We start from the raw sequence: 23,778 nt of genomic DNA, 5'->3' as shown, positions 1-23,778 counted from the left end.
TCAGCCCAGGACTCTGGGCAAGCACATTTTTCTTGCACAAAACTAAATCAAACTGCAAAAGCTCTACCCCTCTACAGATTCAGCTTCACAACTTCACCTGGTCAGTTCTGCAGCTACAACACATCCTGCCTCTAAACTGCCAGTGAAGAGGACTAAAAGCATGAATTCCTGTTTGCTCATGGGGATACCACATAATACTGCAACTTCAACCCAAACAGCCTGAGAACTTCTAGCCACCAGGTTCCAGTGGGTACAAACCACTTATTAAAAAACCCTCTCTCTCAAACAGTGGCTTCACTTAGTGTCTCTCACCTGGTAATAGCTACCAGAAAGAACTGACTGGATATCTCTGAAAACTGCAACGGTACAATTTTCAATTTGGAAGAAAAAGTGTGTAAATAGACAGAGGTCAACTGACTTCCCACTGACCCAAATTTCAGCCTGCTCTCAGCACAAATGTGACACAGAGCCTGAACCAAACTGCAGACCAGCCTAATTAATACACACATTTACAGCTGCAGCCTTTGAAAGGGAAGGAAGGTTTGAAACCCCATAGCTCTTAGTTTAACTTAAAATTTCCGTGCTGCTTTCCCACACCCCACACGTGCTGCACGAACAGGCACCTAAACACGAGCCTTCCCTCTGCAGCCGTTCTGTTCCGGCTCCCAACACCAACCACGGATGTGTCCCACGGGAACAGGGGAACCGAGTGTCCTTTGCAGAAACTCTTCCCAAGCAAGTTTTGGCATCAAACCACTGATGTATTTCCAAAAGGTAGGGTGTTCTATTTTGGCAGAATGCAGCTCTCCAGGAGGAGGCACAACGTATCCCAGCAAAGTGTGTGCTCGGGTGAAAATAACCACAACTCCGTGCACTTCGTTCCCCTTCAGTGTCACCTCCTCAGTAACACCAGGAACTCTCTCAAAGGAGAGTCGGGAGTGAAAAAGCTTTTCCTTTGTCTTTTCAGAGGTGAGTGGTTTTATTCTGCTTTGATACATTTGTTCAAACCTTGTCAGGCAGAATATGTATAAGGAACTCCACCTCAGTTACAGTATGCATTTAAATGCTATCCCATATTGGAAGCAATTTTCTGGCTGAGAAATTCACTCTAATTTCCTCAAAGTATTAAAGAATCATATATGCCTATAGGAATGTGAGAATAGAACTGAACAAATTTTTCTTTCACCCTTCATTATCATAGCTTTAGTATGATGTTTTCCTCACATCTCTGTGAATAACTTAGGTCAATTCCACAAAGAACACTCAGGATGTAAAGTTCCTCTGTGGTATTATTTAGAGGCTCAAGTCCAGGAGTAGAATTTCAACAAGCTACGCTCACATCTTAGTATCAACAGTCCCCAAAGCACCTTCTTTTCTGCTCATTTAGTTATTTATATGTCTGGATTTTTCATTCTCCCCTGAATGCACACAGCTGAGGCTGAGGAGAACATCTCAGCTCTGGTCCCACAGCTAAAGCAGAGTGCTGGAGGCAGCCAATTCACCCTGCCGTGTTCAGCACCCTCCTGGAGCTCAGCACGAACACAGCAGCCTCGCTGTCACCAGTAAACACGAGTGCAGAAGGCACACCATGAGCCCTACAACTTTGACAACTGAACCAGATGAATACCTTTTCATTTCCTGCACTAAACAGAGTCAAAGAAATCATGCAATAAAGGAAAGACATTCTGGTTTTGAAAAACACAGTCCACTTGATGAGGTATTACAAAATCACAACTCATTTTCTCTTGTCCTTAAATATGGTACTTCACTGAGGAGTTATTCAAGTCACACAGACTGCATGTGGACAAGGAGCTGGATAGACTTTTGTACAGGTTAAATTATAAATATCCCCATACAAACACTGCTTTACTAGAGCAATAGAAGTACAGGCTCCACTTCTGGGGGGGGGGGAAGGCAAATTCTTGCTTCCTGTTATGTTTCATGTTATCTTTCAAAAGCTCAGCAGCTGAGAGCACCATGAAACAAGCCAGAGTATTTAATGAGACAGCAACTGGCAAATAACACATTTCATGGGACAAGTTGTACTTTTTCTTCAAGCTAGTCAATAAATTGTATTTAAGGCAAGGAAAGTACTGCCTATAGCTCTTTAAAAAGGAGGTAATGCATTAATTTGAGAGAAACCTTTACTGCTTATGCCTCAGAAATTGCTTTATAAACTAAACTAATTGGAGCCAAAGAGGCAAAGAGTCTCTGCACTTCAGCTGAAAGGTGAAGGCGATTTGACAAACTAGTATCTATATGAAAAAATATCCTACACTGGTTTCTGTAACTGCTATTGCAGTTTGATTTCAAGTAGAGTAAAGCCAATAAAAAGCTGTTCCTATAATTTAAGAATTGCTAATTTAGTATCTGAGAGATTTTTCACTTAAACATCTAAAAAGATTGCTCTGCCTGTACTTCTGCATCAAAATCTCTCTTCTAATAACAGTGAACAACATCCTTGGCTTCCTTCTTCACACCTCAGCAATCCCATCTATTGTCCCATTTCTGTTCTCCAGCTGTAGCTTTCCATGCCTTCCCTGCAGCCTCCCTTCAGTTCCACACTGCTGATACGGTCCCTCCCTGAGTGGTTGCCCTGGATCACCCGGAATGCTGCTGGCCAGTGTGCCCAGTTCACCTGCACCAACATCCTTCTCCTCCAGTGACGCCACCAAACTGCATTTCAGTCCCACATTTGACACCTGCTTCCTGCATAGAATGGATCTCAGTCATGTGGCTTCTTTTCTAGGCTTTTCCATGTATTTCCAGGTTTAAATTTATGCTTTCCCAGCTAAAATGCAGGTTTGTATTTGATCAAGCTGCTCTTTAGGAAATCATGGCCCCGTGTCTCAGCTGCCCCCAGTCCCTTTGCACAAGAGCAGCAAAAGGGATTCTTTCCTTTCCATCTCTCAACCCAGGTTTCAGTCCTTTCTGTACAATCTTCTGGCCCCAAGTACATTTAGTCTTGGGTAAAAGCCACTGAATAAATTCACAATAGGTTAAAAGGCATCTTTAATAAAGTCTTAATTCTTAAAACTACCTTGAATTTTTTGCCTGTGTTTTATTATTATATCCATGCAAAATGGGAAACAAAGCTATGCCTTTTTTTCCTACCAATGATCCTGTTCCCATATTTATATGGAAGGTATTGTCTCATGGGCATTCCTACTTGCAGCTCTAACAAACCCATTGCTATTTGCATCTCCACAGGACCATTAAGATTTATCTGGGAAGAACCCAAATTTTTGTTTTTCTAAATACTTAACCTCTCAGATTCTCTTGCTCTTCAAGCCAAGCACTGGAAAAAAAAAATATCTGTCCAACAAGAATGAACCTGTCCCTGAACAAATTATTCTTGCAACTTTAGAGGTTGTCTCCAGAAACTTTTCCCTTTAGCTGTGGGAGTGACTGTGCCCCGGGAAGGTGTGGTCACCAGCAAACACATAATATTAGCACTCAACACTGCCACGAGCTGTCTCATCTTCCTGCAGCTCCCCCCTGCAGGCACTGCCAGGGGCAGGCACCCACTGGGACCCGCAGAAATCCCCCCAGCCGGTGTGTGAAAGCAGCCCAGGGGGGTTCACCTGAGCACATCTCCTGGATACACAGCACATCCACCAGGGGATGGGATGGAGCCTGTGTCTGCTCTGATTGGTTTGCACAACACCAAAGGCACTTTCACATTAACGGAAGAACTGTTGAGCAGGACTCCCTGTTACAGACTTGTTTCACTCAAGCATCTGCACTGACTATTGAAAACCACCAAGAATCCAGCTAAGATAGAAGGAAACCTTTTATACAGGGTCTGAACTAACAAATGCTCATGTTCAGAAGTTAGTGTACGTGAGACACGTTCACACAGCCACACCAGCTGCATAAAGTGACCTGGACTAAATGAAAACTAAGGCAAACACACAGGGAACCTTACAAGCCTTCTGCAATAATCAGATTTCTGAATTTGAAGAGAGAGAAACACCATCAGCACAACAGATGCCCTGGGAATACAGATTTAATTAACAGTCCTGCAAACTTCTTTTCCCCAAAGGTCCCTTGCCATGGGAGTCAGCCTGACCCAGGCTGTATGAATGTAGCACAACAGCAAAGTAACCATTTAAGGTGCTTACAGACACAGCAAAAACCCACCACACTTAGCAAAGCAAATAAGCAACACTCATTTTCTGCCCTATACGCTCTGTAATACTTTGCAAATAAACGGGGCAGGGACAGCCAAGGCCCGTGGTTTGGTCAGATAACACACCTGCTGCAGACTCCTCATTACAGAGAGGTAGGACCACTGCTGGCTGATGGCACTAGCCCTGCTGGGACACTTGCCAGGCATGGATCAAAGATGCAGAGTTCTCTGAACTTCTAAACCCTTTCTTTTATCACTAAAAAGATAAGTAGGACTATATGGAAATACTTTTAACAGTGTTGGTTTTGTTCTTAAATATAAGATTTGCAGTTAGTAAATTAGACAGCAATTAGCCCAGCACAAGTTACCTGTCACGGGAGGAACAGCCCCTTCCCAACCCCACCTTCCCCTGGCTTTAGAATTCACTGAGGAGCAGACTCAGGGCTGTGCCAACAGGGGCAGCTGGGTGAGGGGCACCAGGCTGCCCTTCAGATCTGAACTGGGCACAACAGTGAGCACAAGAGCTCCACTGAGTTCCACAGACAGGCCAGATGGCCTAGAGCCCACAGCTTGAACTTTGGCAGGATCACGTTTTGCAGCACTGTTTAGTAAAGAGGCATGGACTCCAATTGTGCCAGGGAGCCTCAGTTCTAGTCTTAAACCATTTAAAATCTGAGTAACACAAGATCTGCCATTCTGTTCGTGTATTTAGCTTTACATCTATTAAACCTGACCCGTGGGAACCATCTCTCAACCTACCTGGAAGTGTGGAACTCTCAGCTTAATACCACAGTTCTATCTGCCCAGCTGCTTTGAGGCTGCCAACAAATGGGCAGAGTCACACTGATTTTTGTGAGGATTTTTGCAATCCAAATGCTTGTGCAGAAGAAACAGGATGTACACAATCCATTCACTAAAAGTCTTAAATAAATAGTTATTTTGACACTCCCATAACCTACTAAAAACAAGATAGAAAAAGCAGTGACTTCTAAAAGGAAAGCTTGAAGCCACATCACCTGCTCCCAGCCTGCCCTGTTCTCCCAACAGGCACATCTACTCCATGCCATTTCCCCTCTTATCCAAACAACTAATTCCTTTGGTTTACCAGTTCTGAAATATAAAAGCATGAGATGTTGCACGAGATATAAAGAGAAGCACAAATCAAAGGAATACACATATACACTACATTCAGGCCAATGTAATAAAAGTTAGACATTGTCTTTTCCAGTTTGCCTGTTCACTTGGCTGAACACTTTAAAGAATGCTGACAGTCCTCCTTACCCACTTCCCTTCCCTGGCTCTCCATGGCTTACCACAGATGACTGTCATTTAACCCATAATCAAACTCAAATTATTCAGCTCCATTAGATGGTGTAAGCACTCCTGTAATTCCCACATCTCCATCGAATTCCAACAGGTTCCCACTAACAAAAGGGACCGAAGAGGCAAGTGTGTCTCCCACGGATGGACTCATCTCTTCAACACAAAGCCAAGTCCTCCTGGCAGTTTAAGGCTGTAAATATAGTGGATATTTACAGGAGGCACAGGAAAACAGCCCGTGTAACACAGACACCAGCTCTGACTCTTACAGAGGTAGGTGACAGTGTGTCCCCACACACACCCCTCCTGTGTCAGTGCACCTTCTGCACTGCTACATCACAATCCACACCCAGTAAAGTCACAGAAAATGAGTAACAGCATTCAGAAAAATCAGAGCTTGAGACAATCAGCTGGGATGGTTTTTTCAATCCATGTACTTCCATGTTAGATTTACATGACAGAAACATAACCAAAATGGGATGCCCATGTACTCCCAGTAAATAACCATGTAAAACCTGATCCAGCTCCTGCTGCAGTCAGTGGATATCCTGTTTCTGTTCCTGAGGACCAGGAGGAAAGCAGGCTTGTCTATGCTCCCACTCCTACCCATCACTTAAGGTGTGTTTTGAACTATGTTAATAGAATTCCTGCAAATGCCTGTCCGAATAGTCTTGCTTTAGTTCAAATTATATCAAGTAAGTGAACTAAGCTATACTAAAAAAAAGGTGCCCATTAATGCAAGAGTGAACACCCAGAGCATGACACTGTTTTGTACTGCCATATAATTACACTGGAATAGCAGTTCTGACAAACACCTTTTTGTGGACAAGGCCTCAGAAGACCTAGACCAAACCAAAAGCAGTTAGAAACTGAGACCAGTGTTACCCAACACTACAATTATATTACTTCAACATGTCAGTGCAACAGTTAGTGCAAAAGAACTGAAGTTAGAATGATTCAGCAACTTAGAAGTTGGTTTAAAGTGAAGGCCACAAAAATTATCAGCCAACACCAGTGCAGCACTTTAGTATTTCTAGTCCAAAGGATCTGATTCTAACACAAGTTACTGCTGACAAGTAAGAATGGAAATGAAACCTTGAAACCCTCACCAGTTTCTGAAAAGGAAAAGTCCTTCTCGTGGAATGGAGTAGAGCAAAGCAGAGCAATTACACTTCAGCAGAAAGCAAACGTCAGCCCGTGCCTTTAGGAGTCTGGAGCACTGCAATAGTGCCTCTGGAAGAAGAGCCGGGGTGTGAGAGGAACAGAAGCCAATAATTTAGTTACAAAGCTCATCTGACCTACCAAGTTTAATATTCAAAAAGGAGGAAAAAAATCATCTTTGTGCAGAAATGTTTTACTGTTTTGTGGCTTTTACTATCCTGGTAGATACACATGTATATTTAATCGAGGTGCAGGACCTCACTGTGCACTCTGGAAAACCAGGATCCGTACTCTGATAAGCTGTCATATAGAGTAAGCTACAGTCAAGGTTTAAGAGCCTAAATGTTTTGAATTTTTTTCCTCAGACAGTTTGTATCCTTTCAAATCTTGCTCAGCTTCCTCCTATCCCTTACCCCTTCTGTAGTGGTGCAAGGGGCAAATCCACTGCAATGAAATTTTACACCCGAATAAACCCCCTGACATAACAGGCACACAGGGTTCTGCTGCCACTCCTCCTCTAACACTGCTATGCTGTTTATTTACAGATCTGTGAGCAGATCACTTTGGTATTAGTTATCAGCAAAGCAAACCCCCAAACTATTGTCAGGAACATGAACAAAAACTTGTTGGACAGATACTCAACTTCTTCCCCTTGAGTGAAATCTGTTCATCCTCTCCTGACTTCTGCTTCCTCCAAAGCAAAGCCCAAACCTCCCGAGCTTCCTGAATCACTGTAATTGTTCAGGAGTTAGACAGTTTAGCTATTTAGTGGCCTGGTGATCAATTTTGCCATCAGAATCCCTGAATGCCTTCGTTTTCCCCATCCTTTGCTTGCCACATAAATAGGCCTTCTGTCTAAGCAGTAGCCACCATGTGATGCTGATGTCTAGTTTACTGCACTCATAACCCCTCGTTCAGTGACCTCACAGAAATAACAGCTTTTGTCCTCACATGAGATTGGCTGACATGAAATGACTAGCAAAGTATTTATTTGTTATGGTTTTTAATCATAAAAAAAATTACATGCTGAGTGTTTTTAAGGACTTCAAATTAGAGAAGATTTTGAATTAGCTGTTTGGTTTTAATTTGGGGGGGGTACATAAGTGAACTGATTCTGATAAAACCTTTGATGAACATTTAATTAGATAATACACATTCATACTTACAGTGCCTCTTAAAGCAGGGGAAGGTGTACCAGGATTCCTAAGACATGACAAGCTATGTGGAGATGGCCATTTTACACATTATTATCATGCACTTCTCCAGTCTGAAATCCCCCTAATTCCTTGTCCTCCTTCCATTTCTCCTTGGCTGTTCCCACTACCAAAGCCAGCATCAGTTAAGGAGCACAGCCTCTGTTCTCCACCCACACAGCCAAGGTAAAACCAGTCCTTGGGAGCTCCTGAAGGTTACAGCCCATCTTCTGCTTCTCATTTCCACTTTGCTTTTCCTCTTGTCTTCCTGGGCAGTAGGAAGGAAGGAAAGCATTCCAGCTGACTGGCAGGTATGTCAGCTTTGGCTCTTACCCAGAAAGACTGGGTAAGTACTGTCCCTTATTCCCACAAATATACAGGTGTTTCTAATGGAAACAGAGCACAATGTATTCACCGCAGGAGTCCAGACACTGGCTACACCTCTATCTTCTCAATACAGCAGAGAATCACAGAATGGTTTGGGGTGGAAGGGACCTTAAAGCTCACCTCATTCCACATGTCTGCCGTGAGGCACCTTCCAGTAGACCACGTTACTCCAAGCCCCACCCGCTATTTAATTTGGCCTTTATTATATAGCATAAAGTCAGCATAAACCAGATTACAATTCTGCCTGGGACGTTAATTGAGAACTCAGGTACCTGAGGGTCTTCGCAATCCACAGATCAAATATAGAATTAAAAATAGTAACTACCAAGATCCAGAGAGATACAGAATGCTGATCCCTCCCTGTGTCCTTTTGCTTAAACAACGTTTCACAAAGAGTGGGTTTTGTGTGTTTTGAAGTATTTTGTTTTCAAGACTACAAATTAATAAAGAAATCTTTACATACAGGTATTGCATTCCCAGACTTGGTATAAGGAAGTCATTATCACTCTGTGCATCACAAGGAAGGAGGAAAGGAAGCAGAGGGAAGTGACTTGATGTTTCTTTCCCCACCCAGGTAAAACAATGCCAGGAACAGAACCAGGTTACCCACTTTGCTGCCCAGGCCTCAGTGCCTGCCAGGTGTGGAACTGCAAAGGAGCAGAGACAGAGACACTACAGCAACAAGTAACAGCAGGGAACTGGAGGTTTAGGAAGAGCACAAACCTGCCAGAGCCACAGCCAATTCTGTTACTCCTAAATTTCTTTCTAGGCAGGGCTATAAAACCAAGCTACCACCGACAGACCAGATAAGCTCCGTTTCACCTCTTTACAGCCACACGGCCCCTTTCTGTGAGGAACTAGCGCGACACATCCAGCAGTGTCACACCCCAGGAAGGGCTTCTCCCTTGGACTGAAGTGCCAGTTGCATTTGGGTGCCTCTGATACTCAGCAATAAGGCTGAGTGATCCTTCTGCAGCACCTCCTAAGAGACTGGCAGGGAGGAGGAGAATCCTACCTAAAAGTTAGGCAGCACTGACTCCCAAATACTGCATATAAATAAAGATTCATGCACATGGTAACTGGTTGCTCGCTTTGGAAAATACTGCCAAAGTATCTGAGCCAGTTTGAATCCAAGGGGAAGGATAAGACAGGTAGAAGATCAGTATTACTTGAGATGAGGAACAGAACTGAGGGAAAAGAAAAACACTTCAGGGAGCAACGATGAGCAGGAAAAAAAAAAAAAAAGATGTTTTAAAACTCTGTCACAAATATTTGTGCAAAATGTGTTAGGGAACTGTATGGGAGTTTTGCCTGTTCCAGACCCTGGACACCCAGAAAACAATGCAGGAAATTCCATATTCCACTGAGGGAGGATAAAACATTTCAGTATTCTTTCTCTTCCCCTTTCTCCCCCCTTCTGTAGGGGCAGCTGTGTGAAATTCCTGAAGCTGCAACCTTGGAGGAATTGTCAGGAAAAAATTACAACTGCCAGGAAAGGAGGTTGTGATCTCTTCTTTCATCAGCCTGCTGTTACATACGAAAATGTTCTATACGTAAAATCCAATAAATAAATAAAGCAGTGCAGACAGTCCCGGGCAGACAGGCAGCTCTGCCAGGCTCCAGCCCTGCCAGCAGCAATTCCCAGTGCCTGGGACACCGCAGTGAGCCAGTGCCACCAGTGCCCCGGGAAACCAGGGTCCTGCAGGAGCAGCCCGGGCGGAGAGCAGGATGTGCCGGCAGGGATTCAGTTCCGCTGTCCCTTGGACTGATTGCCAGAGATAATGCTCTCACTCTTCAGTTCCACTGTCCCTTGGACTGATTGCCAGAGATAATGCTCTCACTCTTCACTCTTTAGAGCACACGGGGAGACTGTTTCTGCTAAGAACCTAACAGCTCTCCCGTGTTTTGCCTTCCAGCAGACGGGTTTCCCTCCTGTACCAGGAGCGGGCTGTACTGGGATCTAAGGGCACCATGGAGGGGCTGATCCATCAGGCCTGGCTTCCTCCATCACTCTACTGGTCTAACTGCAGAAAAGCTGAGAACTGGGAGGCTTCTCTGCACTCTGCACACAGAGAGCTTTGAGACAAATTTCACATAATCCATACCCATAGAAAGTAATCCAAAAAGCAACATCTACTGGAGCAATTTCAGAAATACACTTCACAACACCTGCAGAATTAAACCCAGTTTTTGTGCTTATGTATTTTTATCATTGATTACCTTCAAGATAAACACAAAGAAATAAACAACTTTATTTCTTCATTCCATTTTGATAAAAAGAATGAAAATGTAATTTAAGCTCACTCAAGGAAAGAAGAAGCTACTGAGAACGTTCAGTAGATGTATAAGTGGCACGAGAAGTTTAGTTAAAACTTTTCACAATGCTTTCATATTTCAACAAGTAGTTACATTTATAAAATAACAGCAAGTTTTAGAAAAATCTACCAGAGTTATATTAAAAAAAATTTAAAAGAAATCAATAAGAGCATTGACTGAGCCCTTAAAAATTACAGGGTGCAATTTGAGAAGAAACTCACCCAACTCTACTTATTAATATTAAATAACCAAAGAGTTGTGGTAGCTTCTGGGGAAAAGGCCCTTGAAGCGTTATCAGCACTCTTCATAGGAAATCTTATTTTTTAATTTCCATCTAAATAATCAGTGAAATTCAGCAACACTTCTCCACTGCACAGAGCAAGAAATTGCCAGTGTTAATCCACACAGTGACAATCAAAGCCTTTGCTGGACAAACTCACTTCAAATGACACAGCCCTTGTGCCAGAGACTGGGGAAACCAAATAAACAACAGAATGTAATACCATTTTCAGAAAAGTCTGAAATGAAACAAAGATTCTTCCAAACCCTGATCTCACAACTATGACATTTTGTTAATGGCAATGAGCATTATTTCAAGATCTAAAAAATATCGAAGAAAGATCAAGCAAATGTTTAAGCTAGCACTCTAAAATTCCATGGTTTATTTTTCTACTCACGTTGTCACCTGTTACCTACACTAAAAATCTGTGTTTGTACATTCATTGTATTTTACTCAATACATTATTTTACTGCCTCATTTCATGGCCTTAATATTTATGTCTATATATACAAAAATTAATATGGATTTTAAAAAACCCAAACAACACTCCCAGTTTGAATTTTTCAACTGTGTAACTTAGTCCATTATCCCTGTCACTATTTACAGCATTATAAAAACATGCACATGAAAAAAAACAAACACTGCTGGGGCTCACTCCAAGAAAAATCCAAACCTTCAAATACTTCTGAATTACTAATACTTCTATACAATGTCTTGGGGTTTTTTTCCTACCTGTTTTTTTATCACAAAAATTTCAAAATGACCGAGTAAAGAGAGATTGAGTCTGCTGCATGCAATATAAAAGCTGATTCCTTTCCTGAGAAGAACTCAAGAGAAAAGGCATTTATTCGGGCTAGAAGCATTAACAGCAGTTGAGACTCTGTGGATGACATCACTGGAAGCAGCATGTCATTTGTTCCAACTGATGCCATGTGCTCACAGAAGCCAGTATTTTACAAGGCACTGCAGCATATTTATACTTCTCTTCTTGCTGACACTCCTGTCCCTCCCTCCCACCTGACACATGGACCACGTGGGAAAGGCAGTGCCAAGGAACCACCTGACAAACGGATTTCACCCAAAGCAAAGTGACCCTCACAGATGTGAGGCTGCATCCCAGGCTCGTCAGCATGGCCTGCTAACTGAGAACGGGAAGAGAATTCTCCACATTCTGTTCGTACAACGACCTTGGATAACTTGGATCTGTTCTTGTGGGATTTGGAGCTCTGCTCCCGGATGGATGTGAGATGAGGTAATGCCGTTCAGCCAGGGCTGAGCACTGAGACGTTACAGGCAGAGCTCAACCCTTCTGGCCCCAGTTCTAACCTTGTAATTACACTTAACTGGGTCAGTGGAATTTCTCAGCTGCCGCTCTTTCTTTGCTTCTGCATTTCCAGAGTGCCGGTTCCATATGGACAATAAACTAATGCACTGTATTTCAAAACCATCTGACTGCAAGAAGCCCAGATTTGTGCTGCTCCTCCACACTGCACTGCAGGGTGAGCTTGTGCTATGCCTGCTGTCAGGGCAAGGCCTGGCCCTGACTGTCCCCACAGCCACAACATGGCCACCCAACTGCAGGGACAGCTTGGAATTACCAAGGGATATACTCCTTCTTGAAAGTGCTTTAACAACAGAATCTGTCTGAAGCACAGGATAATAACATTTTTTAATTGACTCTGGGGTCATTAAAATCCAGCAACTTCGTTCCATGTCTTCAGAACTGACTAAAGTTGTGAAGAATTATGTTCTATGTGGTTTGACCCATGAAAAAGAAAATGTTGCATTTTCAAATCTCTAGAATAATGGTGGCACAATCAATGCAAGCGTTAGTATAACACATACCTGTTAAGTGAACCAGAGGGGGTTTGGTACCTGTCTCAATCTATTTACTCCACAAATACATCAGGATAAGCTTCTAAAACCTCATCAAACTGAACTCTCAGTAAGCCAAAACTGACCAGGGCATAAGCTTGTGCCATATCAGTCAGTTATCCATAAACAACCTGCACAGCTCTACAGATATCCATGGATATACAGGCACGCTGAGATACCTTTCCTCCTCTGTTTCCTTTGCAGAGAGCAATACAAAAACCCACCAGCCCATAGGAGAAGGCTGGACAGTGCAGACTGAGGTTTAAACCAAGCCCCAAGTCTTCAGTTCACCTCTGCAAGAGTTCTTTTCATTAACATGCATTCAGCTTGTTTCTAAAATACCCATGTCAAATTAAAAAAAAGGAAATTCAAAGAGAAAACACAGTCACAGAAGTAATAACATTCCCCCTCACCTCCATCTTTGATGGGTCACTGCTAAGGTTTTGTCTATGACCCAAATTCTGCCCACAAACAAATTTTTGAATGAAACTTCAGAATGGATGTCTGGCAACATCGTAAATCACCGTATAAATAATACCACCCCCCCCATGAAAAGGCACATACTCATGCTTCCAATCATTAATAATAACAGAATCCCCTCAAGTCCACAGAACACCACCACAAGGCACATGGAGCAAGGACAGTGCTGCATATGCTCCCTAAAGTGCAGATGATACTAAAGCAGATGTTAAGATAAAGATGAAAATTGAACCTCCTAAACTCACTCCTCCTTGTTCCTCTGCTGGGAACACCCACCCCCCCAACACACACATCACCAAAGAAAAGGCAATACCAAATACATTCACAGCATGTGAGTTATTTGCAATTTCTCATACTGAGTGACCAGATGTTAACTAAGATCTCTGCAGAGAGAACCAGCTTAAAGGGTTTATTTACTGGACAAACCACGATTAAAATTAATACTTCTCCGCTTTGCTATAGTGAATTTTTTCAGCAGGACATCAGAATTCATAATTCTTCATACTATGCAGCTACTGAAATGTTGGAAGTTTTGCAGACAAACACTAAATATACTCGGACATAACCTTTCCCTAAAGCTCCCGCAGAGCCTGGTGCTTGCAGTCGTGCAGTACAGCCTTTTGCAGCCCCAGGCTGTGTCTGGAAGGCGGGATAGGCGGGCTCCGGGCCATCCCTCCCCGCGGCTCACGCACGGATCACCCCTGGGTCACATATCAGTCACCTGTCTCACACCAGCCTCACATCTGTACCCTCCATCTCCCTCCATCTCCCTCCATCTCCCTCCATCTCCCTCCATCTCCCTCCATCTCCCTCCATCTCCCTCCATCTCCCTCCATCTCCCTCCATCTCCCTCCATCTCCCTCCATCTCCCTCCATCTCCCTCCATCTCCCTCCATCTCCCTCCATCATCTCCCCCTCCATCTCCCTCCATCTCCCCCGTCTCTCCCTCCATCTCCCCCGTCTCTCCCTCCATCTCCCCCTCCATCTCCCTCCATCTCCCCCGTCTCTCCCTCCATCTCCCTCCATCCCCCCCATCTCCCTCCATCCCCCCGTCTCACCCTCCATCTCCCTCCATCTCCCTCCATCTCCCTCCATCTCCCTCCATCTCCCTCCATCTCCCTCCATCTCCCCCGTCTCCCCCTCCATCTCCCTCCATCTCCCCCTCCATCTCCCCCTCCATCTCCCCCTCCATCTCCCCCTCCATCCCCCCCATCTCCCTCCATCTCCCTCCATCTCCCTCCATCTCCCTCCATCTCCCTCCATCTCCCTCCATCCCCCCCATCTCCCTCCATCTCCCCCGTCTCCCCCTCCATCTCCCCCTCCATCTCCCTCCATCTCCCCCGTGTCCCCCGCCCGCCGCTGCGCTCTGGCGCCCCCTGCTGGCCGCGCTGCCCGCGCGGGTTCCCCGCCGCCGCTCCGCAGGGACACGTCCCGCCTTCCCTGGGAACATTCCCGGGGGCAGCACAGGCTGTCTCTCGTGGCACCTGAGCGCACAGCATAACAGTTAGGAGACAGGCTGGCAGACTCCCTGGGAAGGCATTCCTGAAGGGCAGAGGAGTCCAGGCAGGCTGGGCACTTCCCATGAAGGAAATCCTAAAGCAGGCTGCCACCCTTATGGATGAGCGAAGGACTGTGTCTACCTGGACTTTAATAAAGCCTCTGACAGCATTTTCCACAACATTCTCGTGGAGAACCTGGCAGTCCATGGCTTGGACAGGGGCTGTCCACTGTGTGGAAAACACTCGAGAGTGGTGGGGAATGGAACTCCATCCAGCCCCAGCTGGATGGCACTGACAGGACTCTGCAAGGAGCAGGTGTTGATTCTGCTTCATTTTGCTTTTTCATTGGCAGGGCTGTCCTGCAGGACCAAAACCTTGCAGACATAAACTTACTCTTTTCAGAGCACAGGTGCACATAAGCCAACTGCTGTGCTTTGTGCTGTGACAGTACTGCAGTCCCACTCGGTGTCACTGCTCTGGCTAAGCACAGCAAAGCTGAGGTCCCTAACACTGCACAGAGCAGACACACCAGGGAATTAACCAGGCATTTTGTCCTTTCTTCAGTTGTGAGGCTGATACCACCTTCAAATCACTGACTGACCTGAAGAACTAAAAGTGGAAATTAAAACCCACCAGAGCCCTATTAGTCCAATTTCTTTATCAGCACCAACAAATACGTTTTACTCCCATCTTACTGTTCGCAAAACTTTGTGTGCTCATCTGTGTGCACAAAAATATTTGTGTTCATGTGTGTGTTTATATACCTAGGGCATACTGGGACACTCAAGTCATTAACAGAATTCATCTGGTAGGAGAAATTGGGAAGGACCAGAAGTATTTCAGTCCTGCAGCAAATGGTTTACAAACAGATGCCTCTAAAGAAAGTCAGGTAAGGACTCCCTCAAATTTTCAGGGCTCTAGAACAAACACTTGAAAAAGGATACGATAAAACCAAGAAAGACTTGGGATACACTGTCAGTGCATTTACAGTCTCAGAGACTAGTTATTCAATACAGTATTATTTAAATTTACATTTGAAGTCCTCCTATTTTGCCTTTCAGAAATACAATAATCTATGGGACTAAAATAAGAAGGCATCCTTTTTTTCCTGTTTAAACTTTATTAATCAAGCAGTATAGGCAGGAGAAGCTTATACAACATGCAGCCAGTTGAACACCAAAGCAAATCAGCAACTTGTATGATTATCAAGAGAAAAACAACTTATCAACTTAAGGGGTAATTAAACTCAAGATTCCTTGACTCTGATATAGGCAGGATTTCTTCTTAAACACTGACTAAAAAATGTAAGGATCCAGCAGTGTGTTTGGATCCTGTAGCTTGCCCCAATGGCATCCTGAACCACCTCTCAAGAATAACTCCTCTCGTTTTCAAGGCAAACACTGCAAAATACTGAAGCGTGGAAATATGAAACATCCACGTGTAAGAGTACCCAAACACAAAGGCATGAAGACAGACAGACAGCCTTTTCCATACTTTGGGCAGTGAGATTACTGCTGCCCAAAGGCAAATTAGCTAGTCCAGAAGCAAGAGTTTTCAGGTGCCAACCTGTGACTGACACACACACATCCTACTACTCCTCAAAATTCCCCATGCTCAGGATGGAGACAAGCAGCTTTTTAAACTGGAGCAGAGTTTATGCAGACCAGATGCAACCATAAAAATACAAACCACTTGAACCTTAATAAAATACACAGTAATGAAAATGTTGTAAAACAGATACTAAAACCATAAAATACTAACAAGCTTAATCAAAATGAACCAGGGTCAAAGCCACTAAGTCCAGCCATCATCTGCAGAAAGCCAACAAACACCAGATGGATTTTGGTTTGGGGCAAGAGGAGGAGAAAAAACCCAAACCCATTTTGAACATCGTAGCAAACTTACAAGTGATACAGAGAAAAAAATACTCAGAGCATTTAATATTTGACTGACTTGAAAAGTTACAGGTTTTTAAGTAAAATTCATTCAGTCACAACTCGTAATCTATCCTGTAAGAGAGACATCTGGTATGTGTTAATAACATAGAAACTGAGGGACAGTTGGCATTTCTCTCCCCCTCAATCCCTTCTTTAATGCTATTTTCTGAAGAACTTTGCAAAACTGTTCTGAAACAAGTAACTCCACTTGACTGCAGATCTATAAAATCCTAAATATTTTTTTAAGACACAGACCCTTATAACCTAGTATTGGTTACATGTATGAGGTTACTTTATTTGTCATAAAAAGTAACATCTATGTGAAAAAAAGTAATATGAAAATGAAGTAACACTCATTTTGAAAAATAAATATGTAAATGTGACAAAGCAGGAATGAATATCCCTCCCACATTCCTCCTGAAAATGAGCTGCCCCATCTGAACACTTTTTCTCAGTATTCTCCTTTTTATAGGAATGCAGTTCCCTGTTTACCAAACTTTCTGAACCACTTCAACCTTCAATTCCTTCAAGGCAAACACTACACCTCCTTAGCATGGTTTGGTATTAGTATGATGCTGTGATTGCAAATGCCATGGTTTCATAAAGTACAGTTCATCTTGGGCTCTACAGGGCAGTGCACTATTCAATTCTATGCCGATTCTGAAAGCAACAGAAAAATATTTTTGCATTTTTAGACTACCAAGGTTTAGAACTCACTTCTCTGGGTTGATTGTGCTGTGCTTGCTCAGACCCAGACAAGTTACCTGACCTTCATGCACTTTTGGGATCAAAATCTCTAATACTTTGCAGCCCAAATACTTAAAAAGCCTAAAATTTTACAAAGCAAACTTGAAAACACTGGTTGACAATTCCTTTGTTTGCCTTTTTTTTAATAAGTCTTTGCAAGCATTTTCCTGAGCAGGGACATTTGATTCTTTTTTTCCTTCTGTAATAAAAGCGAAGATCCGTGGCTCAGTAACTGCAGCTTCAGGAAAAACACTGAGTATCATGAGACAGACACGAAAATCACAAAGAACTGGCAAGAATTTCCTAGTGCAGGATTCGAGTGTGAGACTGCCAAGGGAACTGAACGTCATCTACAGCCAAGTTGCTCATGCAGCTTTCTAAAAGCAAACAGAATTGCATTCCAGATCATCACATAACATGAACAATGTGGGGAGATTTAGGCTACTTGGGCAGGGGGAAGAGAAAAGGAAGGATTAATAGCATGAAGCGCTGCCATGGATTTTCCAGGGAGACTGTGGGATCTCGCTCATTAGAGTTTTATGAACAGGTTCGACAGGCATCTGTTGGGAATGAAGTAAGTACAGTTTATCCTTTCTCCAGGCAAAGGAGGGGCCAACAGAACATCTGGGGGGCTCTTTGAATCCTGCTTTCTGTGATGCTGCACTCTGCAAGTGGAGGATGGAAAAACACTTTGCCAACAACCCTCGAGCCCTGACACAGTGTTAAGAACTGTGCTTGGAAAAGGAATGCTGGGCACTGAAACCTCGAAAGGTTCTTTACCAGATACTGCTGTTCTCCAGCTCAGTGAACATTATTTCATGCATTGCTCGTGAAACCTCCAAACACCACCACTGCTGACAGATTTAAAGTTTTCCTACTCTGAATTCCCTGGAAGCTACAATTTTCTTTTCTTTTTCCTTTTTCCTTACAAAGGAAATTCCTTTATTCTCTTTAAGGATACCCAGAGAGACAAGCACATATTTCAAAATCACGTCTCAGCGCTGCCCTGATCTGTCACCCACCAGACATCACCCTGTAAATCTCCCCAAGCAATTTTGTTACAGGCAGGTAGTGCTCTTTATAAACACTGATTTTTAATGACTGCTGTAAGTAGTTACAGCTTGAACTGAGTGGATCTACACTGTCACTTGACATTTAAGATATCAATCCTAATTTTATTTATGTACACACACACGTGTATATGTAAGGGAAAATCCTCTCTGGGGAGAAAGAGGGATTATAACAACTGTGCCCAATGTAGCAAGTGAGGAGATGCACCCAGGAGAGGCACTTCCTCACTGGAATGCACGGAGCTGCATCCCATATAGTTTGTTTTGTTAAGTAACTCCTTAACAACTTCGTAGCAGACTACATAGTTAAAGCAGTGCCAGACACATCCTGAGCTGCAGAAAACTGAGGGATGCCATTGCAGACCAGTGAACCACCAGCATTTTCAGAACTTCATCCTGTGTTTCAACAGTTCTCTGTGCACCTGAATTCAAAAACATCTTTGGTTTAACTGCAGAATATGTTTTAAAGGAAGAAAATTATGTTTTGTTTGTAACCTTTTATTGCACTGTGAATGTTGGCAAATTCTTATTCTGAAGACAGGGGGAAAACCCTCCCAGTTCTCCTTCTGTACACCACTGATTCATTTCTGTACTTATTATCATTGCACCTCCCTTCCCCTCTATCACAGCCCTCCACTGAGGAGCCTACTTGGAGACCTTCTAGATTGCATTTTTTCCATGCCCTGTTACATTTATTTCCCAGGCTTTGCCAACCAGTGAGTTTAAAGAAATGATTTGCAATCTCATATTTCAAAGGTAGAGCCCGTCGTGCAGGAACCCCTCCCACTTTCCATGTTCATCATCGACACCAAAGATGCCAAACACAAATAGCTTTCAAACCTGCAAACCTTTGGGAAATAGTTTTCTGCCTGGGAATATTAAGAGACAACAGGCATCTTAGGGACTTTTTCACATAGTATCCTTTTTCCATTAAGAGTTTCATCTGGACTTTGCCAACTAAAAGTCTTTTATTTCTGTCAACTATGGAGCTGCTGCTGGCTAAGTTTTGAAAAAAATTAATTCCTACTTTGAAGTTTAAAATCAGCTTTCAAAAATCATGATTTTTTTTTTTATTAATGGTAATAAGCAAACTACTCATGTGCAGAAAAAGTATGTCCTACAATGCAGATGTGGGCATGTAAATCTGCAAGGGAATGTGCACTACTTTATTGCAACTTACAACATAGCTGCTGTAATTGAAATAATTACTAGTTCTTCCATAAAATTATCTGAATCTGTACTGGTTCCTTCTGTATATAAAAAATAGCCAGTGACTTAATGACCACCTTCAAACAGTTTGATGAAATAGAGAAAACTCAAGGTAGCATCACCACAATAACTTCTTTGAGAAAAGACCCTGTGACCAGGGAGGAAAAAAAGTTTCCTATAGTTAAAACAACTGTTTTTCAGTTCTGCTGTCTGTTAAAAATGTTCTGTTTCCAGACACAGATTAATTATGTCAGAATTAATCTGAGGCAAATGCTCTCTTCAAAATAGTACTTGTAGGGCTATAACAGTAACGAGGAGAATTTGGTTTAATTTCTCCTTAAAACCATTAATTTCATACAGTCAGTATAAAAATCTACAGTCTAAGTGACTTTGCTTTATGTAGTCAATGTTCCCATACGAGCCGCAGACAGGAAACATTTATAAATCCTTCAGGACATCTTTTTATAATACCCTCACTTTTTGTTCGTTACTACACTTAGGTTGTGCATTTAGTTTTGCTTTAAGCCATATTTCTTTCACAGAGGCTCAGGAGCTGTGGGGAAAAGATCCATGCCAGAAGCAGAGTCAAGTGAAAAGCAGCTATTCCTCCCAGCTCCCTGCTGCAAGCAGTTCTAAACACACAGACCCTGCACCTCTGCACAGGGGAGCAGGGATGGGACAGAAGGGGAACCAGAGTGCTGGCCCAGGTCAGGGCCATGGAATCAGCCAGAGCACCAGGAACCCCCACTGACCATCCCCACGAGACAAACCCACTCCTATCCACAGCTGCTTTGAGGGCAGTCTTTGCATTTGCAAGTTTTCCATCCCAGCTCAGGTAGAAATGGGGGCTTGTAAGACAGTAAGACAGAGTGACCATTTAAAACATGCAGTGCCAAATACAGCGTGCTCCTTCCACAGCCTTCCCTGGATCCTGGCACCACGGCTTGCCCCATGGATTATGCTCTGAACAAGCCCAAGTGGTGCTTTGCCCCTGACAGACACCAGGAAGTCAGCACAACAGGCTGTCTTAATGAGGAGTAAAAGGGACAGGAAGGATCCTCTCATTTGCTGCCCCTTTTATGGTGCAATTGAGACACCTCAGTGTTCCCAGGATAACTGCAAAGTGAGGAATGATTATTACTGCTGTTCTACAAAAAAAAGAGTGGCTATGGGGCTGTGCTGGGAAGGTACTTAGGTGCCTAAGGATGCAGACAGGCACCTACTGCTATTTTAGCTCTTCACCTAATTAGCAGATTTAGTTGCAAATTCCAGCCTTGGGCAGCAGTGTTTGATAGCTGTGCTGTCAATGAAATCACAGCAATATCATCACAGCTGTCCTTCTGAGCTTTGTGTGCTCACATGGAACCTCAGTTCAATGAGAGGAGAAGGACAGTACTCCAAACCAGCAGGGAATAGGCTTAGAGCGAACACATATGAACGATTTGCACCAAAATACATAACACGACTGGAATTATGCCAAGACAGGATATTAAATACCCTAATTTAGTTAGTTTAGTTGCCTGGCCTTAGATCTATTAACCACATTCTACTTCTGTAACATTATAGTTTCTCCTTTCATTCTGAACTTCTAGTTCAGAATGCTCCAGCCTAGGATAAGCAAAGATATACATTTATATCATTCTCAGCTTTAACATTTGTTATTCAATCTTTGTATATTGTGTCTTTATCTAGAGTTAAAAATATTTTATTAACTGCATCAGGTTGCACACAACAAAGTATATTTATACAGCTACAAAATTCTCTGTTAACAAACTGGGTGCTGTTTAGCATTAAATGGGTTAGAAACATTTGCAAAACAGCTCCCAGCACCACTACTGCATGGAGAGGTTGTCAACATGGCCAGGAATTCTCAACTTAAATCAACTTAGAAACATTAACGTTTCAAACTTCCCAAATCAATATGGAATACTAGAAAGTCAACATTTATTTTTCTATTTTTACAGGGCCATGCACATTCACAAGTTGTATCAGACACATATGTATGTCACTTCCAAAATAAAAAGTGGATGGCAAGTGTTTCCCACCTAAGTTTTCTTCACATCTTCTATAGAATTTCGTTGTCCAGTGTATCCAAGGTAGAATCACTGGGACTAAATGCCAGCTGTGCCTGTTCTGTGGCAGAGGTACCAGCTCTAACTCTGCTCTCCCAGCTGCCGTGGCAGGAAGTGAACTGGCCTCAGTGTGCAGCTCTCTCGGTGCCACGGGCTCACAGAGCTGTCCCCTCCTGCCTTCTGCAGGACAAGCTCACAGCACAGGTCTCCGGGCTTCAAACTCTGATCCCTGTTTTATTTATTGTGCACCTTTGGATAAGCAAACACAGGCTCAGTGAGAGATACTGAGACTTATTTTTTTCTTTCTGCACCTTTTAAGCCTTATGGATGTTTAGCTTTTCAAACACGTGCACTCTGGCTCATGGGCACCTGTGCACACAGACACACACTCTCCTTTTTCCTGGGGAAACAACTACCATGACCTCCGGCCTCAGCCCTGCTGGCTGCATCCAGCACTGCCATGAGACACAGATCTCCTGCACACCACCTGCACCTGAGCTCACAATGACAAACAACCGGCTCCATGTGCTCTGGTCACTTGCCCATGCATTTAGCTGACCACATTTTGTTCCTAGCAGACACAAAATCCAGCTGCGCTAGTCACTGCTTGGCATGACCCTTCTCCCATCACCTGCAAATCACAGAGCTCAGCTGAGTTGGCTCTAACCTCTGTTTTCTGAACAGGCCACAGTCCTGATCAAAGCCAGTCTGCACAAAGACAGTGCTACTCCTTTTGACTGGAGTCACTCCCATAATAGCAGGGATGTTCTCTGCAGGATAAGTGAAGTGACATACAGAGAGAAGTCCTCCTGGCTCTGAGACAGCAGAACACTCAAATACAGAGCATCTTGATTTACTGCTAGATTAAGTTTGTGAACTGACAGTGCTGACACAGCCAAAAAAATTAAAAATTGTCTTTCACAGGAGCAACCAGAATGTGGCAGAGAATCACCTCTAAAAAATGAAGCACAGGCCAGATTAAGTCCATGCAATCTCCTCTAGAGCTGTCAGATTTTTTCTTTCTGCTTCATGATTTACATCACAAACTGTGCAGCAGACACAGTAACGGCAGAGTTTGATGTTAAATGATTTTTCTGACTCCCCTTATCTCCCCTAGTACTGAAAAGGCCATATCTGTCTGTCATGCAGCACTTTTCCCTCCCCCAGAATCTCCAGAAAGCAGCCTGAACATACCCTCTGAAGTGGGAGAACAGTGTGCAGGCCGTCAGTGCCCAGCTCCTTTAACAACTCTCCAGTGAAACACTTCTGCTACAGCCTCCAGAGTGCAGAGGAAGGGATGGGGACTTTTGGATTTGAAGAATTTCCTCCTGTATTTGCTTTTTCATTATTAAGTTTTTGTGTGCAGCCACCTGAACTGGGGCCAAGGCAGTGCCTTCATCCAGAGTCTTGGGCAGGTGAATGAACGACCACAGACACCAGGAGTCCCCTGCAGTTCTGTGGTTCTGTACGGAAAAAAACTCACGGTTTTGTGTCGTCTCCAAATAATACTGAATCTGGGATGCAGTTTGCAAGCTGCCCTGCCTTGCCCGTGAGCACATTTTAGAAGGAAGGTGCAGGAAGATGTACCGCACAGCTCGGGCTGTTGAGTTCTCCTCGATGCGCCCTCAGGGAAGATGGCGCCCGGCCCCTGAGGGGATGACGGCGCCTGGCCCCTGAGGGGAAGATGGCGGAGGTGTCCAGAGGGACTGAGGCGCTGCAGGGGCTGGAAGGGCCGTAATGCCTCCAGAGGTTCCTGCGTTACCCTTGAAAAGCGTCAGAAAGCAGCCTGTGAACCTGACAGAGCGACAAGAGGAGCAGCACCGAGGTGCTGCCACACGGGTGCTATGCCCTTCCAACAGCAATCAGCCCTGCCTGAGCTCCTGTAAATCTGTTCCTGTCCACCAACCCTCTGCCGGCCTCTCACATACACAAGGCCACAATACAACATATATCGAACTTAACACGTTGAACAAAGACCTTTAACCAAACTCTGAGAGATGCTAATGGAAGTCAATCAGTGCAGAAATATGTTAAAAAGCAGGCAAAAATGGACATAAACCATTGTTAATGGGCTACTGCAAGACCTTACCTTCGCAGTAA

At 43.7% G+C, this 23,778-nt stretch overlaps 1 long non-coding RNA gene across 1 annotated transcript in view; it reads right to left on the bottom strand.

Moving 5' to 3' along the window:
* Positions 1-23,363, bottom strand: part of LOC116786540 — a 155,595-nt gene extending 132,232 nt beyond the window's left edge. The window contains exon 1 of the long non-coding RNA XR_004356987.1: positions 22,873-23,363. This is a non-coding gene — a long non-coding RNA (uncharacterized LOC116786540). The remainder of the gene's footprint in view (positions 1-22,872) is intronic.
* Between the last annotated feature and the right edge of the window lie 415 nt (positions 23,364-23,778).

The sequence above is a fragment of the Chiroxiphia lanceolata genome, chromosome 5 (genome assembly GCF_009829145.1).
Source record: "Chiroxiphia lanceolata isolate bChiLan1 chromosome 5, bChiLan1.pri, whole genome shotgun sequence".
Lineage (NCBI taxonomy): Eukaryota > Metazoa > Chordata > Aves > Passeriformes > Pipridae > Chiroxiphia > Chiroxiphia lanceolata.
The sequence above is the reverse complement of the archived record's forward strand: the minus strand, read 5'-3'. Positions and strand labels throughout refer to the sequence as shown.